Source organism: Belonocnema kinseyi, chromosome 9 (assembly GCF_010883055.1).
Source record: "Belonocnema kinseyi isolate 2016_QV_RU_SX_M_011 chromosome 9, B_treatae_v1, whole genome shotgun sequence".
Lineage (NCBI taxonomy): Eukaryota > Metazoa > Arthropoda > Insecta > Hymenoptera > Cynipidae > Belonocnema > Belonocnema kinseyi.
The window spans coordinates 50682850-50690247 of NC_046665.1; positions in this window are offsets into that span (position 1 = coordinate 50682850).

The following is a 7398-nucleotide window of genomic DNA, read 5'->3' on the forward strand; positions in this document are numbered from 1 at the left end:
AGGTAGAAAGAAAAAACGGTTTCTTTTCGCCTAAAAACGGCCAAAATGTGAATTTGTTTATATAATTTGTTTATAAAATAAACAAATAACATTTAATGTTAATGTTAATAAATAACTATTAGTAATAGTTTATTATTAATTTATTAATGATTAATTAAAATAAATAAGAGTAAGAATTCGAATTTTTTATTATGTAAACAAAAATTAATAGCCAAAATATTGGAAACACACAGTAGAGGAGTCGCAAGCAGCCACGCTACCACCGGGCCGTGACATGTGTCGAATAAGATTCGATAATCTACCGAATTACACTTATAGCGTATTCGGTTATCCTGCACTGGTGGACTCCGATCTGCACGGACGCAGGTCGGAGTGAGAAGGAAGAAGTAAGAAGAAGTCAGACAGAGCGATCGGAGTACTCTTACTCTACACCAGTGCAGGATAAAAACGCTTAGGCCTTCCCCTTTTTAGAAAAACAGTAAAAAAGATAATTTATTAAACCTTGATGAAAAATATTATTGGAATTAAATAGAGTCTTTAGTCGAACCATTAATGTTGAGACTCAAAAACCGATGATGGAATTCTCTTGAGCCCTCGGCGATCCGAAGGCGAGTGCTAAAAAAAACGTCCGAAATTCGTACTGAGCGTCGCCAAAACTTCCAGTAGTTCTTGACTGAATGTACTACGACTGGACTTCAGTGAAATTGTCGCTAATTCATGATTGAAGAGAAAATAAAGAGTTATTGTACTGTAATTTTGAGTATTTGTTGAAACTATCGCTAGATTTAGGGAGCGTCATTAGCCGAACGATTAATGTCGAGATATAAACCCCACCGACGAATGCGCTACTAGTTCGAATAGAATATACTATACGCAAAGAGGTCTGTGCCCAGGTCGCGGCAGCTGGAAAATGCTAAGCCACATTCCTGAGTGCACGGTATGCGGGCGGTATTGCACGAAATTGCCGCACTCTGTACGTGTCGTTTCCCGGCTGTTCTCTCCTTTCTCTGTAAGGATACGGCTTTGCTTTTCCTAGCTTTTCGTGAGCCCGTGAGCGCCGCCAGAAGGTTCACACCACCCTGTATACACTTCTCTACTTCGCTTGAGAAACGCTCGAGGAGCTTCAACATCAGTCAAGAATCCACTCTACTTTTGGAATGCAACCATTCCTATGGAAAAACTGAAATTTCCCTTTCGCGCACGATTGAAAATCGCTTCATCTGATCCCACTCGTTGAATTCTTACGACGCAGAACTTTTCGAGTTTTACTAGTCGAGAAGTCATATTTCTTCAAAACATGTTGAACAGGCAATATCTAGAAACTGGCTTCCTATCTGCTGAACTTACTCGAGACCTCTAGCCAATCTAATTTATCCTCGACTTTTATGAAAAGATACGCATTCTCAGAATATTTCATACAAAGGGTGGATTCTTGAAATTTGTATTTACTCTTAGCGTTATTTTATATTAGTTTATACACGACATTTTTACATCGACTTTAAATACGGTACTAAGGACAACTAATTAAAATCGAATATTCTGATTTGGAACAGAAAATTTTGGATATAAAAATATAATTCTTAGTTAAAACAGCAGATAATTTTCAATCATCAAAATTACCGTTTTTGTTTGAGATAGAGAATTTGGTAAAAGAATGATATTTTTTATCAAAGAAAAAAATAAGAATAAAATTCGTTGCAGGACATTTTTTAGAGGGATAAAGTCATGTTTAGCCAATTTCGCGTCTTTCAAAAAACATGTGTTTGTCATGGAAAAACAAAAGAAAGTTTGACCAATATTTGTGTAAAGTTTATCCTATGAAGTTAATTTTTGTTAGAAAGAATCTTTCATCGGAAATCGATGTAAAGTTTATCTTCTGTCTTTTCTGTGATAGTTTTGAGTTTGTATAAGGTTTTTTTTTAAATTTTTTTCTTCTAGTTCAGAATGAAAATTAGTTTTTACAATTCTCGTTGCATGTAAAAAATTCCTTGTCCCAAAGTCTTGATTATAATTCTATACGCAAATCCCCTCTTCCAATTCACAAATTCGGAAAAATTTTTAGTGGAAAAAGTTAATGCAGACAGCGAACGAATTTGGACTCTTTCCTTTTTTCTATATATCTTTAGTAAACAACTGTTATAAACCAATTATAATATCAAATATGGAACATTGTGAATTGTTTCTTTTCAGGGTGATATTTTGGCGCTAAAATTACTTCATTTGATTAATTCTTAATTTTATAAAAAAAAATTACAGTAGGGCTTCTTAATAATATAGTTCTGAATAGGAGCGCTTGACCGAATTTGTAATTAAGCAGTACCTCCACTACAGTGATTATTTTGAATGCTACCGGATTAATTCAAGGCTTCTCAATAAAAGCATTTAGTGAATTTTTATTATTAATGACTTTCTCGATTTGCTAACGCGACGATTTCAAAAAAAAATAGTAAAAAGTGCATTGTTTTTTATTTGTCGATCCGTGCAATCTTTTTTAGCAAGGTTAGTTTCGATTTTAGTGTATTTTCGATTTAATTAGAAAGTTTTTATTACAATTTGTTAGAAACAATTAAATGATATACAAACATATTGACAAATTATTTGACAAGAATAGTTTTAAATTATTATGAAGCAAAATATCTTTTGAAATGGTGAATGCTGAAGTATAAGAACAGTTGATTTCCGATAACAAAATCAAAGAGAGTCGAAGCGCTCTTATTGAGAGATCCACATAAGTTTCGAACGAACGAGCTTTTCAGCAGATAGTGGGGGTACCATACTTCTCGCAAATTGCTTCACCTACAGCTCCTGAGCGCTCTCATTGAGAAGCATAACTGTATACAAATAAAGACATATTGTGAATTTTATAGATAAAAAAACTTTTTTTAGGGGAAATTAAGAGAAAAACTGTTTTCTTTTCTGCCTATGGATATCCACAATATTTGTTTATATAATTTTGTATACTTAAATATGCTTATAAAATTTAAAACTGGTATCATGATCAAGTAATACCTTGTCGATAAAAGCAAGTAACTTTGTCACTAATAATTTGTTCAGTATTTGATATTAGAGTTCGTTTATAACAAATAACATTAAGTACCAAACATTTTTTGCTATCACACATGTTTACGCATCAAATCCAAGAGATATTGAGCATAGAAAAGTTGTTTACAAAAAGATAGAAGAAAAAGTAAAGGAGCAACATTTTCTCAAAATTTGCATCAACGTAGAATTTTAAGCACTAAAAATTTAAAAATCGCTTGCAAATATCAATTTTCAATTTCATTTTAAATGTTTTGAAAAAAAATCAATTGAGAATTGCGTTTCAAAAGTTATTTTAAACTTTTTTTATTTCGCCTTACTATGCAACAAATGAAATGTAATCGAAATATTTATATTCAAAAAACAAATTAAAATATGTTTTGAACGACAAATTAAATCCAAAATTTTTATTTTATTTATTGAGCCTCTTTTTTGTTTTGTATTTTAAAATTCATTAAAGATGCCTATAAAGTATACACTACACTTGCAGAAATCATTAAAATTCAATCAGCTGTTTGGGAGGTATGGTTTTGAAAAAAAGACGGGTTTCGAGATTTGAAATCATGTAACTCCCTACATTTTCAAAATGTTGAAAAATCATTAAAATCATGAAATCATTAATCATGCATAAAGTGCAAATCTTTAGTCAACTTGTATACGTAGTTGCGTGACCATCTAACTACGTGCGCTTTAAATGTCAGGATGACGGAATGCATCGAACAATCAGTGTGTAATTAATTTGGCCAAAAATTTTGTTCTTCGTGTTCAACAATCATCTTTATGGTTCGGAAAATTTCAGTTCATGAGTTTATGAGTTATTCTCAAATTAAAGAGTAGCTTAAGCTATTTAAAAGTGATCGTGCGGAAAAACCTAAAAAAGCGTGGAATAAGTGCAAGTGTTAATTAATAGAAATATTTGTTTGTCAGCTAATGAGATAGAGGAGGAACTTGGAATTTTAAAATTTATTCTTGCAAAAATTTTAAGCTAAGAAAATGGTCTAATTTGTCAAAAGGTGACAACCAGGTCCTTCACCACTTCAACACACCTGTCCATTTAAGGCAGCTCATTCAGCAATTTCTGGTAAAAAACGACCTTACGCCACTTTGGCAGCTCCCGTACAGTCTTGAACTGGCTCCCTGTGATTTCTGTCTGTTTCCAAAATTGAAGTAGCCTTTAAAAGAAAGATGATTTCAAGACAGATATGAGTACTTTAAAGCAGATATCGAAAATGATCAGAATTAACTCTTGCTCCTGGTTTACTACAAAATCGGATAATTTTCGAAAATACCTCGTAGTGACTTTATCTTTCAAAAATAACTAAGAAGTAATCTTTAAAAAAGTGACCTAAGTGAATGTGCGGAAAACCAGTGTAAATCGAAAATACCGCTAAAGAAAACGAATCTCGGATAGAATATTGTCTCTAATAAATTATGTGTCTCCAATCTTCAATATCCGAAGCGATATTTCGCCACTGGATCCAGCAGCTTAGGCGCGTTTACACTATGAAAAATTTGATGCATCTGCGAGCTCCTTCGATACGAAAGAGTAATATCCGTACAGATTTTCTGCGTGCCATTTTTTATTATCAATGAACGACACTTCACTTCCTTTAAAGTGAATTCCGTCACCCAATAGACACCTACGTAACCATACACGTGTGTTAATACATGCAACATATGGATATGCATATGTGTACATACAAACACAAGTACAAGTATTGTATCCTTGTAAGAAACTGGGGAATGGGTTGAAAGTCCAAACACGAATCCACTTCCAGAAACCAGTCGACCTACCCTAACTCCCCCGCCTCACTTGCAACGTCTGGGTACATCTTTTGCCGTCCAGTATTCTCAACCCCAATTCACAATCAGCAGACCCATATAGCCACGCGAGAGATTGCTTCAACAAACTGAGAATTTCCTACTGTCCTGTGTCTTACAGTCACAATTTATCTCTTACATCCCAAGGGCTTCCTAAACCATTTAGCTTCAAAGGAAGATAAATTTTATTCATTTATGCTAGCTTAGGTTAATTTTTTTTCTTTTTTAATTCCGTATTGTAAGAATAACATGCCTAAAAAAATTAAAAACTATATCTTAAGATTTTGTTCGAAATCAGCATAGATCTGCATTTTGTTGTAAGTTAGTTGGAATATTTAATAGATTTCAGTTATATCTAAATCCTTTTAAGACTTCTAAATATCTCTTAAACCTAATCATGTTTTTCTAAAATTGTATGACCTTGCTAAATCAACAAAGTCTTCTTTAAAATTTTTCATATCTTTTTTTCCAAATTTCATTAAATCGTTTGAAATGTTTTAAAATCCTTTTCAATTTTCTCTTAGAACACATTTTTAAACATACAAAATCATATAAATCAATGAAACTTTAAGAACCTTTTTTTAATCTTTTAAAACCTTTCTGAAATTTGTTTCGAAATCTTCTAAATTCCACATCTTGTGAAAAAATTTTGACCTTTCTTCAAGTATAAAGTTATCATTAAACATGACGAATATTAAACAAAAGACTTGAATCGTCAAGAAAAAAATATTGTTCTTCTACCATTTGCTTTGTTAGCCAAAAAAAGTTGAAATTACAACTAGAAGAAATGAATTTTATATAGATTAATTTAAATTAAAATTATTTCTTGAAAAAAAGATCCTATTCCATCTTCACTCCATTGGGAATCGAACCACAAAACTTCTGATTTCCGGTCAGGTGCTTTTCCAATTAAGCTATTAGAGGGATCAGAATAAGAACTCTTAATTCAAGAACATGCCTTCATGGTTTGGAGGGTTGATCTACTGTCGGTAAAGTACAATCTCTGATGATATAGCGGATAAATTAAAACATTTTTAATAGATTAATTTAATTCTCAAACCCAAAATCTAAGTTAAAAAAATATTCTTTAAAAAATTACATTTCAATTGGACCAGAAAAAACATATTTCCAAGAAAAGAGTTTAATCCTTGAAAATTAAATTTTTAAACAAAAACGTGAAGTTTTAATACTAAAAGAAGAATTTTTCTACATGTTTTGCATTACTTGAATTATTAATTCAATTTTGTAAGATCTTCAAAATAAAAAAATTGCCTTAAAATCCTCCATAGTTATTTAATTTAATCTTAAAATTTTTAGCATAAATTGAAGCACCCTCGAAAAAATTCCCTGTCATTTTTAAATTTTCCAGGTGACTAGACGCTCTGAAAAGCAATAAGTCGTTCAAACCTTCTCCTCCAACACTTAACCCTCCTCTTTTACACCTTCATTTCCGTACTTCCATTTCCAAGACTTTAGCCATGCTCACTCCTTGCTCAACTTCTTCCTCGTCCACTTTAGTCACCGTCAGTTATCATTTTCCATACTTCCCTATAAACTTTCCTTTATATTACCTTACAACCCCTACCTATACACTTCATTTTTTATCTCCTCACTTCCCCAACTTTTTTTCCAAACTGTACAAAACCTCATTCCCCCACCTTCAACAACTGCCCTTCACTTCTCCTACTCCCTCCTCCCTTTTCTACTTACCACACTATTATCTTCCCTAAGTTCGCCTACCTCCCAATACCTCACTTACACGGCCCTCACTTTTTTCAAATTTTTTCTACTACCCCTCTCCTTATTCATTCATATTTAATTTACTTTTCCTCCTATCATTCTCTTACTGTCCCACACGTCGCTCTCCTACTTCTTCTCCTAATTTCCCTCCATGTACTTTCCCTAATTATTCTCCCCTCCTTTCCTTTATTTCTCTTACAATTACTTCTTTGCATTCACTCCTGTTTCACTTACTCGCCTTGTCCTAATTTTCTCTTATTTCGTTTACTTATCATCCCTTTATTTCCCCTTATTTTCTCTAACTTTACCTCTCCATCATTCTCGCTCACTTCCCCTACTTACTCTTTATTTCCTCTAATTTCTCTTACTTCCTATTGCCCCATTTCTACTGCTTTAAAGAATTCCCCTACACTCATTTTGCCTACTTCTCCTTCCCTTGTTTCCCCTCTACTTATTCCCCCTTAATTCTCCTACTTCCCCTTTATTCATTTGCCCTCACGTCCCTTTCTTTGAAAAAAGTCCAACGGATGGACGGACACTCAACCGAGGCTAAAAGGGTTTCTATCCATAACTACGAAACCCTGAAATGGGATATTTAATAAGGGCCGTCTATAAATTATGTGATTGGCTTTTCTCTAAACGTTGCGCCCCCACGTAACTATGCGTCATATTATTACTGCCCCCTCTCTCTACTATCATGTAAAATTTTTCAAAATGATGCAAATTTGTATAACATGACAGGGAACATTAAAACGAATTTTTTCCGACTGTTAATTGTGAATTCTATATATTTAAATA